This window comes from Crinia signifera, chromosome 5 (assembly GCF_055691185.1).
Source record: "Crinia signifera chromosome 5, ASM5569118v1, whole genome shotgun sequence".
Classification (NCBI taxonomy): Eukaryota; Metazoa; Chordata; class Amphibia; order Anura; family Myobatrachidae; genus Crinia; species Crinia signifera.
In genome coordinates, this window is record NC_139221.1 from 13,771,509 (window position 1) to 13,789,376 (window position 17,868).

Consider the following 17,868-nt stretch of genomic DNA (forward strand, 5'->3'; position numbering starts at 1 on the left):
TTTTATTTATAAGGCACCACAAGTGTTTCGCAGCGCCGTACAAAGGAACAATACAGGGAGACAAAGCTTGGCATAACATTAAATAAATAAAAATACAGTACAAATAAAGAGCACCACAGTTCAATACACATTACAGCTTATATATAAGTAGTGAGGACCCAATCAACATACAACTAGAGGCTTGAGGCCAATGATGGAGATGAGTATGCGGACAAAGATGGTCACTGAGTGTTGGAGTATAGGAGAGCTGTGAGTGACATGTGAAGAGAAGAGGGCTTTGACAACAGGAGGGAAGAGGGCCCTGCTCGGAGGAGCTTACAATCTAGTAGGAAGGGGAGACAGACAGATTACAAGAGGTGCAAGCGAGGGGGTGGTGGTTAGATAGCAGGATGTAAACAGGCAAGGGGTCGGAGAACCAGCTGGTTTATGCAGTGGAAGGGTACACTTTGATGAATAGGTGTTTTCAGTGCCCGTTTGAAGCTTTGCAAGGTCGGGGAGAGTCAAATGGAGCAAGGGAGTGCGTTCCACTGAAGGGGTGCAGCACGGGCAAAGTCCTGTACTCTAGCATGGGAAGCAGGGAGCACGGGTGGAGGAGAGGCGACAGTCGTCAGCTGACCGTAGAGGGCGGGAGGGTGTATGAATGGAGATGAGGTTAGAGATATATGGAGCAATGGAATTAGAGATGGCCCTGTATGTGAGTGTGAGGTGTTTGAAGAGGATTCTGTAGGGGAATGGAAGCCAGTGCAGATTTTGTTGAAGGGGAGTGGCAGAATTAGAGCGGCGGGAGAGAAAGATAAGCCTGGCTGCAGCATTGAGGACAGATTGGAGAGGAGTCAGTTGGGATTGAGCGAGGCCGGTGAGGAGAACATTGCAGTAGTCGAGCCGTGAGATGACCAATGAGTGGTGTTTTGATGATTGTCAAAAAAAAACTGGCAGTCTATGGCGTGCGCATATTGTTAATTATATTAATATGATATTGAGTGTACAAACTATTTTTTTTTTTTAAATGACATAGGTCAGAAGGGCCCTTTTGTGTGATATCTTTTCATTTATCATCTAGTGCGAATGGGGTTTAAGGCCAAGCAGAGCCGGCCCTAGCCTAAATGACGCCCTAGGCAAGATTTTGGCTGGTGCCCCCAAGCACCGCCACTAGTTCCGCCTCTGACCCTGCTCCCCTTTCCCAGCACCATCAACCCTCATCATAGCAGTCATCATTTTGATGCTTCTACCCGCAATTTTTTAAATAGAAACAGTGCACACATTTGGTGCGCAGCCCAAACAGGGGTGTGATCTTGCTGTGAAGGGGCATGGCCACATAATTTTACCCCCAATTCAAATTATGCCACACAGTAGTGCAACTTTATTCATATTATATCATGCGCTGGTGTCCCTTATTCATGTTACATCACAATGTAGTACCACTTTACCTTATATACATTACTTCTCACATTATTCACATTATACCCTTAGAAAAAAATCCTGAGAAAATATTGTATTTTAACCACCTCCATGGCCACACTGCAACCCAGCACAAAGCAGTGTGTGCTGGGCAGAGGAGAAGAGCTGCAGCTGCTGCTGTCACTTAAGGGGAGGGGGCCCGGGGCCCCCACTGGGCCCACCCATCAGACTTTGGCCTGGGTAATTTGTACCCCCTACCCCTTTTTCTCGGCACCCCTGATAATACCACACAGTAATGCCCCTTACACATGACACACATTATTAATGTCCTTATAACCATAATGCCCCTTACACATTATGCCAACCTTTATTAATGCCCTTCATACACATAATGACACACATAATGCCCCTTACACATATGTTGCACATTATTAATGCCCTTATACACATGACACACATAATTCCCATTACACATATGTTGCACATTATTAATGCCCTTATACACATGACAAACATAATGCCTGTTACACATATGTTGCACATTATTATTGCATTTATACATGACACACATAATGCCCCTTACACATATGCCGAACACTATTGCACAACCAACCCACCCACAGACAGTACTCGCACAGCCGCTAACACTGTGACCTCTGCCTCTGCTTGAATACAAATGTTTCCTCATACATCTTGTCTCAATAGGCCATGCAGCTCCTGGCCAGTTCTGCTAACGTTGGGTGCCTTTTTTGATGAAAATTTGTCTTATTTGCATTGTTATGACCAGCACACACAAGGAGCTTCCGATGATTAAAATGATGTGCAGCGTGCCTATATTCTGTGTGCGACTGTGGCTGTACCTGCATACGGAATGCTATGTTACAGTGATTTCCATGAATACACTATTTCATATGCAGATACAGCCTCACTCGCACACAGAATATAGGCATGCTGCATATCATTTTAATCAGCAGAAGCTGCTGATGCCCCTAGGCATTCCAAATGCCCTAGGCAAGTGCCTAGTTTGCCTATGCCTAAGGCCGGCCCTGAGGCCAAGGGTAAATATCAGTGATCAATTCCCTCGATTTACCAAACTATTATAAATCTAGAATTGCTGGAATGGCATACAGAAATCATTATAATATATTCCAAAACAAAATCATGGTTCCATCTTTAGTTCCATACACAGGGCTTAATTCATGTTTGTTTGCAATGGTGCTGTTCTTGCATCATCGTAAAACCGCGCATGTGCCGCCATTGCACATTGCAGTACCTGTTCACTTTCTATTGCTCGCTCTACATTTTATATGCAGACTGATTGACAGGAAGGGACCATTTGAAGGTGGTGATGTGGGTGTTTTGGCAAAAAGAGTGTAATTACCATGTTAGGAGCATGTACCTGCCTTCAGCTGTCATTATGTATGTAGAGATATATGGTGCTGGTGTAGAAACTCCTAGGTCAACCCTAGGAGTCGATGTACTCATTGTTGCGCCAGTGCTGTCTATGCTTACGCAAATTGTTGAGGACTTGAGATGGATCTGGCGGGTGTCTTGTTACATAGTTACATAGTTATATAGTAGGTAAGGCAGAAAAAAGTCTTGCGTCCATCTAGTTCAACCTGGTATAGATATCCATTGCTGATTTGGTAGGTTCTGATATTTTACAGACAGATTATATTTCTTATTTGTACCCATGGATGTTTTTCTCCAGTAAATGTTTGTCCAACTTTGCCTTGAACGCATTTAATGAGCCAGCCGTTACCACCTCGCTGTGAAGAGAGTTCCAGAGTTTGACTGTTCTGACCGTAAAGAAATTCTTTCTATTAGCTGAATGAAATCTTTTTTCTTCTAATCTATACTCATGCCCTCGTGTCCTAGATTAATTTCTAGTAGAAAAGAGGGTGCGTGACAGTTCCTTATATTGGCCCTTGATATACTTGTACATGTTGAGCATGTCCCCCCTTAAACGTCTCTTTTCCAATGTAAATAGTCCCAAATTGCTTAATCTCTCCCCGTAGCTTAAATTCTCCATTCCCATAATAAGCTTTGTTGCACGCCTTTGGATTTTTTCTAATTCTATGATGTCCTTTTTATAGTGTGGGGCCCAGAACTGCACTCCGTACTCGAGGTAAGGTCTCACCAATGCTTTATACAGTGGCATAATTACCCTTGAGTCCCTAGTTTCCATTCCCCTCTTAATACATAGAATATACAAAAAGAGGAAAGGGACTGTTTTCGGGAACGCACAAGAAGAGGTTTCTTTAAAATTTAACTTTTAATGTTCAATATTCTAAGACTCCCTTATACATTTTTTATGGGAGGTAACAGTGAAATTTATAAGAATTCAAAAATAAACATATAGACGTACATACACAGATTGTGTATCAAGGTGATAATAAAGAAAGAAAATTGTGCATTAAAATATTAATGTCACTCTGAAAAATGTCTTATTTATTCAGCATAGATTGGTGTCGGTAATGGAGGGTTTACCAGCCCTGGATTATATCTTTATTATTATATAATGAATCCGGGCTAGTAGTTTCCACATGAGATACTATGGAGTTTGTTACACAGCCCTGATATTCTGTTATTATCCCCACCTATCAGGGGCAGAATATCCAGTACTTAGTGGGACATGTGTCAGTGTTCAATTGGTCCAATTAAAATTGTGTTTCAGACCACACCATATACTGTGCATGAGGCAAGCATATGGCTTAACTGCCACCTATCAAATATTCTCGTTCCTGTGTGTATCACACCATCTATATTATATTCCTGTGTGTCTCACACTTCATAAAATATACATAGGGGCTTTGCTGTCTATTGGGTATTCCTGTTGTTATTGTAGCAGGAAGACCCTCTATGGGGCGATCTCCATGTCAATCAACTGGCAGAGATACCTGACATCATCAGAATGACATGTGATTGTAAAATGCAATTTTGATTGGTGATCCAATACCAATAAATATGAGGTGGTGAAGACACTCTGGTTGGCCTTGAGAAAGCTGGGTAACCAGTGAAACACGTGTCAAAGTTGGGTCTTCCTGCTACAATAACAACAGGAATACCCAATAGACAGCAAAGCCCCTATGTATATTTTATGAAGTGTGAGACACACAGGAATATACTATAGATTGTTACGATGCCTTGGCCTGGGCACCAGGGATTACACGGGGGCCAGATGGAGAGATAACAAGGCGTGAGCCCACAGCCGGGACCGCCGGTTAGGACGGCCACAGCGGATCCTACACTCGCTCTGTTGAGTCCCCGAGGCAGATGGCAAACCCCTGCGGAGCTAGGCTTCACCTGTGGCCGCCGCGTTCGAAGGAGCGAGTTAAGCCCGCTCCGACCCCGATGCAGCCAGGTCTTATGTGGTGACAAGGGGTAAGCAATCGCCACGGGGAATACTCAAGAGGATAAGCTGATTAAAGGACCTAACTGGAAACAGGCCCCTAACTGCCGGCACCTGGCCAAGATGTGGAGTGCGACCAAGTCGCAGACACCAGTGGATAGAAGGGAGTCCCCAAAAACACTACAAAGGGACCGTGACTCCCAAAGCAGGGATCAGGATGAACGGTGACACTCCTGCCTAACCAGAACACTGATGACAGTAGGGGGCAAGGAAACAACTACCAAAAGACAGGGACAAAGAGACAAAAGAGGATAACCAAGGATAATCCCACGGAGGGGCTAGGCCACGGAGGGCCAGGGAACCAAAGAAGGAAAAGACCTGGGCTCCACTGGAGCACTTACGTGACCCACGGAAGATGGAGGATGTGGGTCCACTGCAGGCTCACAGGCTGAGGATGGAATACAGCAGAGGAGTTCAGGGAGATGCAGGAACACTGGAATCCAAGGGCAGACACCTGCTGACAGGCCGGGAGACCAGGAGGACTGCAGCGAGGAACAAACAGCACAGGCTACTGGGACCAAGGACCCAGGGAACCGGGGAGCCAAGCAAAATGCTTTAAAAAGCAATAAAGCTATAACCGGCGTCTGTGCCCAGCAGACGCCGGCTATTTATTCAAATCTCGCGCCGCCTGACTGACGTCAGGCGCGCGCGTACCTGGCCGCCGGGCGGAAGCTCGCGGACGTTGCCTTGCAACGCCCCGACGCTTAGCCTCAGATTGAAGCTTGGGACGCTGCCCGGCAACGTCCCCCGCCGCGTCAGATGACGCTGCGTCCGCAGCGTCAGATGACGCTGCACTCGCCGTCCGTCCGGGTGCAGGGATACCCGGACGGCGTGCAACAGTACCCCCACTTGAGGAAGGGTTAACAACCCTTTCCCACCAGGTTTATCTGGGAATTGACGAAAAAAGGCCCTCCTAAGGTTGGGTGAGTGCAAGTCTCCATCGGAAACCCAGGACCTCTCTTCGGGACCAAATCCCCTCCAGTGTACCAGAAACTGCAAGGAACCTCTCACAAGTCTGGAATCGAGGATCTTTTCCACGCGGAACTCCTGTTGCCCCTGCACCATCGCTGGGGCGGAGCCATTCCTCAGTCTGCAAGGAAATCTCTGTGAAAATACCACTGGCTTAAGAAGCGAAGCATGAAAGGTACTCGAAATCCTGAGAGACTTAGGTAAAGCAAGACGGAATGCTACCGGATTAACCCTCCTTACAATCCGAAAAGGCCCAATGAACCGAGGCCCTAACCTTGCTGATGGTTGGTGAAGCTTTATATTACGGGTGGATAGCCACACCCAGTCACCAACTTTGAAAGAGCAAGGCCGTCTGGACTTGTCAGAGAATACCTTCTCTCTGAAAGAGGCTTCTTTAAGGGCCAAGTGGACTTTCCTCCATATGACTTTGAGGCGAGAGGCAGCCGTCGAAGAAGTGCCAAGGGCATTCGGTCCCAGAGAATTAGCCCGTGGATGGAATCCGTAGACTGCAAAAAAGGGCGACGTCTTAGAGGCCGAATGATGTGCGTTATTATACGCAAATTCGGCTAACGGCAGGAAACTAACCCAGTCATTTTGAAGTTTGGAAACAAAGACCCTAAGATACTGCTTAAGAGACTGATTAAGACGCTCTGTTTGTCCATTGGCCTGTGGATGGAATGCGGAAGTGAGGCTGATCTTAACCTTCAAGGCAGCACAAAACATTCTCCAAAACTGAGCCACAAACTGTGGACCCCGGTCGGACACAATATCACTGGGAAATCCGTGCAAACGAAAAATGTGCTGGAGGAATAGCGTGGCCAGTTCTTTAGCCGAGGGTAACTGCCTTAAAGCCACGAAATGCGCCATCTTAGAAAATCTATCGACGACGACCCAAATGACCTGACAGTGTGATGAAAGTGGAAGACCCACAATAAAATCCATGGCCAGATGGGACCAAGGCCTGCCAGGAACGGACAAAGGCAACAACTCTCCCAATGGTCGAGAACGTGGAACTTTATGTCGGCACACTCTGGACAAGACAACACAAAGTCTCTGCTGTCCCTGGCCACCAGACCACTCGGGATAACAAAGCAAGGGTTTTATATACTCCTGGATGACCAGAAATCTTAGTATCATGGCATTCTGCCAACACTCTGCGTCTCAATGAAGGAGGGACAAACAGTTTATTCTCCGGAGTTTGGGCTGGAGCTTGCCCTTGAGCTTGCCGGAGAAGACCCTCCAAGGTCTGGCTAACTCCGGCATGGATACAGGACGAAGGAATGATGGACCCAGACTTGATCCCACCCTCTTGTTGAGGAACGAAACATCTGGAAAGGGCGTCTGCCCTGATATTTTTCGATCCAGGGATATAAGAAATAATGAAATTAAATCTCATAAAGAAGAGAGCCCACCGGGCTTGGCGAGCGTTCAGTCTTTTGGCTGATTCAATGTATTGTAGATTCTTATGATCAGTTAAGACCAGAATCTGATGAACAGCTCCTTCCAGCCACTGTCGCCATTCATCAAAGACCCACTTAATGGCGAGTAACTCCCTGTTGCCCACATCATAATTGGACTCTGCCTGAGAAAATTTTCTGGACATGTAGGCACAGGGGTGGAATTGTGAAGACTCCGGATCTCTCTGGGAGAGAACCGCCCCGGCCCCAACTTCGGAGGCGTCGACTTCCACCACAAATGGCAGCTCAGGGTTGGGATGTCTAAGAATTGGAGCCGAGATGAAGGCTTGCTTCAAGGTCTTAAAAGCCTGTTCTACCTGCGGAGTCCATGCTGATGGATCTGCACCTTTCTTGGTCAAAGCCACCAAGGGTGCCACGATAGAAGAAAAGGCATGAATGAATCGCCTATAATAATTGGCGAACCCAAGAAATCGCTGGACTGCTTTTAAATTGGTGGGTCGCACCCAATCTAAAATGGCTTGTAGTTTCTTGGGGTCCATTTGGAACCCTTGCGAAGAAATTATATATCCCAAGAAAGACACCTGGGTCACCTCAAATTCGCATTTCTCTAATTTAGCGAATAACTGATTCTCGCGCAATTTCTGTAGAACCTGACGAACTTGTGTCCTATGTGAGTCCAAATCTTGGGAAAAAATTAAAATATCGTCTAAATAGACAACCACGAACTTGCCCAAGAATTCCCGAAGGACATCATTAATAAAATCCTGAAAAACGGCTGGGGCATTGGATAGCCCGAACGGCATTACCAGATACTCATAGTGCCCCGTCTGAGTACTGAACGCCGTTTTCCACTCGTCCCCTTCCAGGATTCTTATGAGGTTATACGCCCCCCTAAGGTCAATTTTAGAAAAAATGGTAGCGGATCGTAGCTGATCAAACAGGACCGTGATCAAAGGAAGGGGATAGGTGTTTTTCACCGTAATTTTATTAAGGGCACGGAAGTCTATGCACAGTCTCAAAGAACCATCCTTCTTTTCCACAAAGAAAAAAACGGCGCTGAGCGGAGACTTAGAGGGCCGAATAAACCCTTTGGACAAACTTTCTTGGATGTACTCATCCATGGCCTTTGTCTCCGGGAGAGACAATGCATAAAGTCTACTCTTGGGCAATGGCGCGTTGGGGACTAATTGGATAGCACAGTCGTATGGCCGATGTGGAGGTAAACTGTCGGCCTTACCCTTTGAAAACACGTCTGAGTAATCCCGGTAGGGAATGGGAATCCCCGCTAAAGAGGTGGACTTCACAGGGAGCGAAATATGAAGGCACTTCTGTTGACAATTTGGGTTCCACTGGGTAATCTCCCCAAGGCGCCAATCAATGATGGGATTGTGTTTTTTCAACCAGGGGAAACCTAATACGATGGGTACCGAAGGACACGAAGTTAACAGGAAAGTGATCTCCTCCTGGTGAAAAAGACCAATGGTCAACTGTACGGGTGGAGTCTGAAATGTAACGGCCCCATTGGACAGAACCCCACCATCTAAGCCCCGTAAGGTAATGGGGATAGGAAGCTGGAGTTGAGGAATCCCCAAACTGTGGGCGAGGGAGGAGTCCAGGAAATTACCAGCCACGCCGCTGTCAATAAATACTGACCCTGAAAAATTACCCCCTTGAAAAGAAATATGCCCCGGGATTAGTAATGAATCTAGAGAGGAAAAGAGCTGGAAGCCGAAGTGAACCCTCTCTGCGTTCACTTGGCCCTGCCTTTTACTGGCCTATTGGGGCAATTTCTCAAGATGTGACCCTTACAGCCACAGTATAAACACAGACCTGAGCTTAATCGACGAGCCCTTTCTTCCGGGGAAATGCGAGCTGCCCCAAGTTGCATGGGCTCCTCACTTTCCTCAGGGGTCATCGGAACATAGGGAACCACCCGAGTGAGCGAGCCCCGTTTCGACCTCCGCTCACTGAGGCGACGGTCAATTTTAATGGCTAATTCCATTAACTTGTCCAATGTTTTAGGTGCCGGGTATTGAATGAGGCAATCCTTGATCTCATCAGAAAGACCGCAACGAAACTGACTGCGTAATGCAGGGTCGTTCCACCCGCAATCATTCGCCGATCGGCGGAACTCGGTACAATAAACCTCGGCTGGGTCTTTCCCTTGCCTCAGGGCTCTAAGATGAGTCTCTGCTGAGGCTTCACGGTCAGGATCATCATACAACAACCCGAGAGAACTAAAGAAACTGTCTACGGAGGCCAGTGCTGGGCTGTCCGAAGGCAATCCAAAGGCCCAGGTCTGGGGGTCACCCTGGAGCAAAGAGATAACTAGTCCAATACGCTGGGCCTCGGATGAGAAGGAGCGTGTTTTGAGCCGAAAATACAACTTGCAGCTCTCACGAAAATTAAAAAAGGTTTTGCGGTCTCCAGAGAACCGATCAGGCAAGTTCATTTTAGGATCTGAACCCCCTGAGTCTGGAGGCCGCGTCCTCTGCTCTTGGGATGCTACCTTCAAGGACAATTCCCAGACCATCTGAGTAAGCCCTTGAAGCTGATCAGAAAACGTCTGAGAAGGGGTACTCATAATACCAAACGACACAAATAACTACCCCTCCTGGTATTTTGACAGAGGAGACCTGTCTTATTCTGGCCGGTTATAATGTTACGATGCCTTGGCCTGGGCATCAGGGATTACACAGGGGCCAGATGGAGATATAACAAGGCGTGAGCCCACAGCCGGGACCGCCGGTTAGGACGGCCACAGCGGATCCTACACTCGCTCTGTTGAGTCCCCGAGGCAGATGGCAAACCCCTGCGGAGCTAGGCTTCACCTGTGGCCGCCGCGTTCGAAGGAGCGAGTTAAGCCCGCTCCGACCCCGATGCAGCCAGGTCTTATGTGGTGACAAGGGGTAAGCAATCGCCACGGGGAATACTCAAGAGGATAAGCTGATTAAAGGACCTAACTGGAAACAGGCCCCTAACTGCCGGCACCTGGCCAAGACGGGGAGTGCGACCAAGTCGCAGACACCAGTGGATAGAAGGGAGTCCCCAAAAACACTACAAAGGGACCGTGACTCCCAAAGCAGGAATCAGGATGAACGGTGACACTCCTGCCTAACCAGAACACTGATGACAGTAGGGGGCAAGGAAACAACTACCAAAAGACAGGGACAAAGAGACAAAAGAGGATAACCAAGGATAATCCCACGGAGGGGCTAGGCCACGGAGGGCCAGGGAACCAAAGAAGGAAAAGATCTGGGCTCCACTGGAGCACTTACGTGACCCACGGAAGATGGAGGATGTGGGTCCACTGCAGGCTCACAGGCTGAGGATGGAATACAGCAGAGGAGTCCAGGGAGATGCAGGAACACTGGAATCCAAGGGCAGACACCAGCTGACAGGCCGGGAGACCAGGAGGACTGCAGCGAGGAACAAACAGCACAGGCTACTGGGACCAAGGACCCAGGGAACCGGGGAGCCGAGCAAAATGCTTTAAAAAGCAATAAAGCTATAACCGGCGTCTGTGCCCAGCAGACGCCGGCTATTTATTCAAATCTCGCGCCGCCTGACTGACGCCCTAGCAACGCCCCGACGCTTAGCCTCAGAGTGAGGCTTGGGACGCTGCCCGGCAACGTCCCCCGCCGCGTCAGATGACGCTGCACTCGCCGTCCGTCTGGGTGCAGGGATACCCGGACGGCGTGCAACATAGATGGTGTGATACACACAGGAACGAGAATATTTGATAGGTGGCAGTTAAGCCATATGCTTGCCTCATGCACAGTATATGGTGTGGTCTGAAACACAATTTTAATTGGACCAGTTGAACACTGACACATGTCCCACTAAGTACTGGATATTCTGCCCCTGATAGGTGGGGATAATAACAGAATATCAGGGCTGTGTAACAAACTCCATAGTATCTCATGTGGAAATTACTAGCCCGGATTCATTATATAATAATAAAGATATAATCCAGGGCTGGTAAACCCTCCATTACCGACACCAATCTATGCTGAATAAATAAGACATTTTTCAGAGTGACATTAATATTTTAATACACAATTTTCTTTCTTTATTATCACCTTGATACACAATCTGTGTATGTACGTCTATATGTTTATTTTTTAATTCTTATAAATTTCACTGTTACCTCCCATAAAAAAATGTATAAGGGAGTCTTAGAATATTGAACATTAAAAGTTAAATTTTAAAGAAACCTCTTCTTGTGCGTTCCTGAAAACAGTCCCTTTCCTCTTTTTGTATATTCTATAATAACCTCTGACTGTTGGAAACAGCACCCCCACAAATAACAAAAGATATATTCTGGGGATATAAAGCCTTCCTAGGTACCTTAAAAATATTAGTGTGCAGGTGTAAACTTGGCTCCCCAAAGGAGCTAATATCTCCCTCTTAATACATGCCAGAATTTTGTTGGCCTTTTTTGTAGCTACATTACAATGGGCACTACATCCTAGTTTGCTGTCTATTTGGACTCCTAGATCCTTTTCAAGTATGGAATTAACCAGTTCCTCTCCTCTAAGGTTGTAACTTGCACACTGGTTGTGTCTCCCAAGCTGCATAACCTTACATTTATCTACATTGAACCTCATCTTCCATTTTTTTGCCCACTCATCTAGAATTGCAAGATCATTTTGAAGCATGGTGACATCTTCTGATGATTTGATGACTTTGCTAAGTTTTGTATCGTCCGCAAAGATGGATACATTGCTGAGTAACCCTATTCCAATATCGTTAATAAAAATGTTAAACAGAATGGGCCCCAAAACCGAACCCTGGGGCACTCCACTTAGTACCGGTATCGTATCTGATACGGCACCATTCACAACCACTCTTTGTTCTCTATTACATAACCAATTCCCTACCCATCTGCAGATATTTTCACCCAATCCTAGGTGCTCCATTTTATTAATCAATCTCTTGTGTGGGACAGTATCAAATGCTTTAGCGAAATCTAGGAAAATCACATCTACAGCATTACCATTATCGAGGTTTTTGCTAACCTCTTCATAGAAGCCTAGTAGATTAGTTTGGTATGAACGATTTTTCACGAACTCATGTTGGTTAGTACTGAGTAGATGGTGATAGTCTAAATATTCCTGGATACCATCCCTTAAAAATCCTTCAAATAGTTTACCCACAATTGATGTTAAACTAAACTTCCTTTTTTCCTTTTTTGAATATTGGCACTACCTCTGCTATTCTCCAATCTTTTGGTACTATACATGACGATAGTGACTTGCTAAAGATATAATGTAGGGGGGTAGCTAGTTCATCCCTTAATTCCATTAATACCCTCGGATGAATCCCATCTGGCCCTGGTGATTTATTTGTTTTGAGTTTGCTAAGCCTCAGTACTATTTCTTTCGGCGCGAAATCCACAATGAGATCTGGCTTATTTGTCCCGTTTGTGGTAAATGTTCGTTCCACAGTCTGCTCTCCCTTAGTAAATACTGATGAGAAGAACTCATTTAACGGTTTTGCTTTTCCCTTGTTGGGTGGCATTTGCGATGATTATCAGTTTTGGAACCTTGAGAAATGCAGGTGCGTACACGAGTGTACAGACATGACCTAGGGTTACGTACGTATGTGCATATCTAGATGTTGAAAGAAGAAACTCAGGAATACTGTATGTATTAGATACAATCAGGAAAACATATTGACATTTACAATGCAATGACAGCAGTGGCATAAGGTTACATTTTGTGACCCCCCTGCCACACACACATGCACGCACACACACACGCACGTGTGCACACACACACACAAACACACATTAAATAACATTTTTAACTACAGTACATGCTCATCACCAGGAAATTCATGCTTGTTGTCAGGGGTTTCTTGCTCGTTGCCAGGGGTTTCATGCTTATTGCCAGGGTTGTCAAGCTCAGGGTTTCATGCTTGTTGCCAGGAGTTTTATGATCATGGTTTCATGCATTTTGCCAGGGGTTTCATGCTCAGCGTTTCATGCTCGTTGCCAGAGGTTTCATGCTCAGGGTTTAAAGCATTTGCCAGGGGTTTCATACTCGTTGCCAGAGGCTTCATGATTGCTACCAGGGGTTTCATGCTCAGGGTTTTATGCTCGTTGACAGAGGTTTCATGCTCGTTGCCATCGGTGTCTTGCTTGTTGCCAGGGCTTTCATGTTCAGGATTTAATTCTCTTTGCCAGGGGTTTCATGTCAGGATCTCATGTTCTTTGCCAGGGGTTTCATGCACATTGCCAGGGGTTTCATGCTTGCTGGAAACCCATCTATGCAACCCTTCCATGAGAGAAGCTGGAGGTCCTCTAGCATGTGTCTCCTCCTAGGTGGTGGCCATTTCCGGAGAGACTTTTTCACCATATTCCATGCAGATGGCCAGACCATATGGAATCTGTCTAAAACATGCACCCATGCCCCCCAAATGGTCTGTGGGGGGCTATTGATAGACCACTAGATGGGCAGCATGCATATTTCCCTTGCACCTTCTGGGTGGTATAGAGATCAATTATTCCCCGGCTTCCATGATTATTCAGCCAATTAGTATAATGAGAACTATATGCTGTCTTTTATTATATGAAGTCCTGCAAAATCATAAAAACAAATGAAACGAAGATCCGTCAACTGCGTTCCTGAAATATAATACGCTTCATTTTCTCAATGTGATAATCGCACAATGCTGAATTAGCTGTTTGCCCAGTACCGGATAAATCCTCATTTGATGGACACTCCGTAAGGTTCAAGATCAACTTGTGTTATTATTATATTTTGTGGAAGACCTAAAAACACAAGAATTCCCCTGGAAGTATTAGATGATATCAGGAGATAACGGTCCTAACAGCTGGAGCTCGCCATACTGGAGTTACACATTGTGTATTTTCTTTGCCAGTATCGTTGGCTGTCACTCATAGGAAAGACAAGCTTAATAAAATAATTATTGTATCAGTTTGGGACAACAGACAGGGAAAGGTGAAGGATCCCCCAAATATCAGGATGCAGTGTGTGTGTGTGTGTGGGGGGGGGGGTTAGAAACGTTTTCTTCAGACATTCCAACCAAATTTATTTCGCTGGAGGAGAAAGACTGGTGGAGGCAAAAGGTGCGGGAGGATCCATTGTCTCCTGGTTAATTATTAAAGTTCAAATCATTACTTAAGAATTGAATTTAGATACGGAATCCGACCTATTCAGTAATACAATGTGTCAACTCAATGAGAAAGCGGTAATCTGAGAACTACAGTAAATCTCCCGAAAGCTGATATATTCGCATTTAAGACTAGATATATTCAAAAAGCTCCATAGAATTCAGTTTAACACTTTATGCTTAAAATAGTAGGACTTTTTTCCTAATTAAAAATAAATATCTGCACCAATCAGGTGCCACATATGGTTACTTTAAGGTAAATTGCGCACAGGGGCGGATTCGCCAGCGGCCTTACAGGAAAGATTCCCGGTAGGCGGATCCCCGGTAGGCGGATGTGGCCCTGCTGATACATGTAGCAGAGCACCCGGTGCTGCAAATACTCATCTAAGGCAGGCACCCATTTATATCCATTGTGACATCTGTTAAAGGGACAGGAGTGGGTGATATCTGGGGGTGTAACAATTTCTGGGGTGTTTCTGTGCTCTACTGTTCGGGGGTATCTATGATATTCGGGGGATAATGAGTTGTCTGCTTGATGGAGGGTTTGTGGTCTGTGTTCATTCTCAGGTGGGGGGGAATATGTGAAATGTGGAGGTTTGTGGTTTTTCACCGCAGATTAAAGGTCTGGGGCCACTAGATGCCACCGGCTTCCACACAGATGTGGTGAAGTTGTAATCCTGTCTATTTTGGTGTTGGTTTCGCCTATATATGATTTGCTGCCACCCACTTGAGGCCACTTCTAGAGTCTTCCAGGGGCACATTTAGTTCCCAATCAGCCCCTGATTGCACACATCACACCATTGCCTACAACATTATTACATACTGTATGGGCAGGAGCATGCTTCTAGAGAGGAGGAAGCCTTTGTGCAGACTCCGCTGGTGCTCCTCCTCTCCAGTGGGAGGTGCTGTAGACTCTGGGCACTACGTCACTAGAGAACCCTAGAGCAGGGTTAGGCAAGTAATTTTTGATGGAGTCCGGAAGTTTGAAATGATTTTGGTCGAGGTCCATACAGGCACAATGCTGCTAATACAATGACAATGCTGGCAATACGGGCACAATGCTGGCAATACAATGACAATGCTGGCAATACAATGACAATGCTGGCAATACAATGACAATGCTGGCAATACGGGCACAATGCTGCTAATACAATGACAATGCTGGCAATACGGGCACAATGCTGGCAATACAATGACAATGCTGGCAATACAATGACAATGCTGGCAATACAATGACAATGCTGGCAATACGGGCACAATGCTGGCAATACAATGACAATGCTGGCAATACGGGCACAATGCTGGCAATACAATGACAATGCTGGCAATACGGGCACAATGCTGGCAATACGGGCACAATGCTGGCAATATGGGCACAATGCTGGCAATACAATGACAATGCTGGCAATACGGGCACAATGCTGGCAATATGGGCACAATGCTGGCAATACAATGACAATGCTGGCAATATGGGCACAATGCTGGCAATACAATGACAATGCTGGCAATACGGGCACAATGCTGGCAATACAATGACAATACTGGCAATACGGGCACAATGCTGGCAATACAATGACAATGCTGGAAATACGGGCACAATGCTGGCAATGCGGGCACAATGCTGGCAATACGGGCACAATGCTGGCAATACAATGACAATGCTGGCAATACGGGCACAATGCTGGCAATACAATGACAATACTGGAAATACGGGCACAATGCTGGCAATGCGGGCACAATGCTGGCAATACGGGCACAATGCTGGCAATACAATGACAATGCTGGCAATACGGGCACAATGCTGGCAATACGGGCACAATGCTGGCAATACAATGACAATGCTGGCAATACGGGCACAATGCTGGCAATGTGGGCACAATGCTGGCAATACGGGCACAATGCTGGCAATACGGGAACAATGCTGGCAATACAATGACAATACTGGAAATACGGGCACAATGCTGGCAATACGGGCACAATGCTGGCAATACAATGACAATACTGGCAATACGGGCACAATGCTGGCAATACGAGCACAATGCTGGCAATACAATGACAATGCTGGCAATACGGGCACAATGCTGGCAATGTGGGCACAATGCTGGCAATACGGGCACAATGCTGGCAATACAATGACAATGCTGGCAATACGGGGCAATGCTGGCAATGTGGGCACAATGCTGGCAATGCGGGCACAATGCTGGCAATACGGGCACAATGCTGGCAATACAATGTCAATGCTGGCAATACGGGCACAATGCTGGCAATACGAGCACAATGCTGGCAATACAATGACAATGCTGGCAATACGGGGACCATGCTGACAATACGGGCACAATGCTGGCAATACAATGACAATACTTGAAATACGGGCACAATGCTGGCAATGCGGGCACAATGCTGGCAATACGGGCACAATGCTGGCAATACGGGCACAATGTTGGCAATACAATGACATTGCTGGCAATACGGGCACAATGCTGGCAATATGGGCACAATGCTGGCAATACAATGACAATGCTGGCAATACGGGCACAATGCTGGCAATACGGGGACAATGCTGCCAATGCAGGGACAATGCTGCCAATACAGGGACAATGCTGCCAATACAGGGACAATGCTGGCCATACAGGCCAGCATTGTCCCTGTATTGCCAGCATTGTCCCTGTATTGCCAGCATTGTCCCTGTATTGAATACAGGGACAATGCTGGCAATACAGAGACAATGAAGGCACACTCTGCATACTGTACTTAAGGGACGGGCAGGCCGCAACCCGCAGAGGCACTTTAAAATGCCTCCCGGCTCCGCTGCCTGCACCCCTCTCCAGAGTCTGGACTCTCTCCAGGGACAGCCCTTGCTCGACAGCCCCTGCTCAGGCGTGGGGTGCGGCGTCAGGCAGCTCCTTCACTCAGCGGGCGGGAGGGAGGGCTGTCGGGCAGCTCCTTCACTTGGCTGGCGGGCGGGCTGGCTGGCGGGTGGGCGGACGGGCTTGGCGCGCGCGGCGTCTCCAGATGATCACGCTGGCCGCGTCTTCAGCCCCCGCCCACGTGAGGCGCCGCGATAGGACGCTCACTCGTCAGGGGAAGGAGACGTCATGTCTCACTTCCCCTGGCATATTTACATAATTACTGTGAGGTCCGGAGCTCTGGCTTCTGCGGTCTGGAGATGGACCGCGGTCCGCCAGTTGCCGGTCCCTGCCCTAGAGTCTTCAGAGTCTACAGCCCATGCGTGAAATCCTGGGAAAATGGTCGTCGCACCATTTTCCTGATGAGTTCCGCAGCACTGCTGCTACCAAGATTGGCCTCTGGAGGTTAAATATTGATAATATTGGAATAATGCTAACTTTGTATTTAAACATGAATTGTTGCATTCTTTTTATTCTCCCTGAGCAATTTTTTGATTATATTGGCTTTTTATAACAGATAGATCTTTCTGCTGCCATAAGCAAGTGAAAAATGACATTACAATGAAATACCTCTTAATAGTTAACATCACATAAACAATGACCAGATCATAGGTGTTTCCTGGTT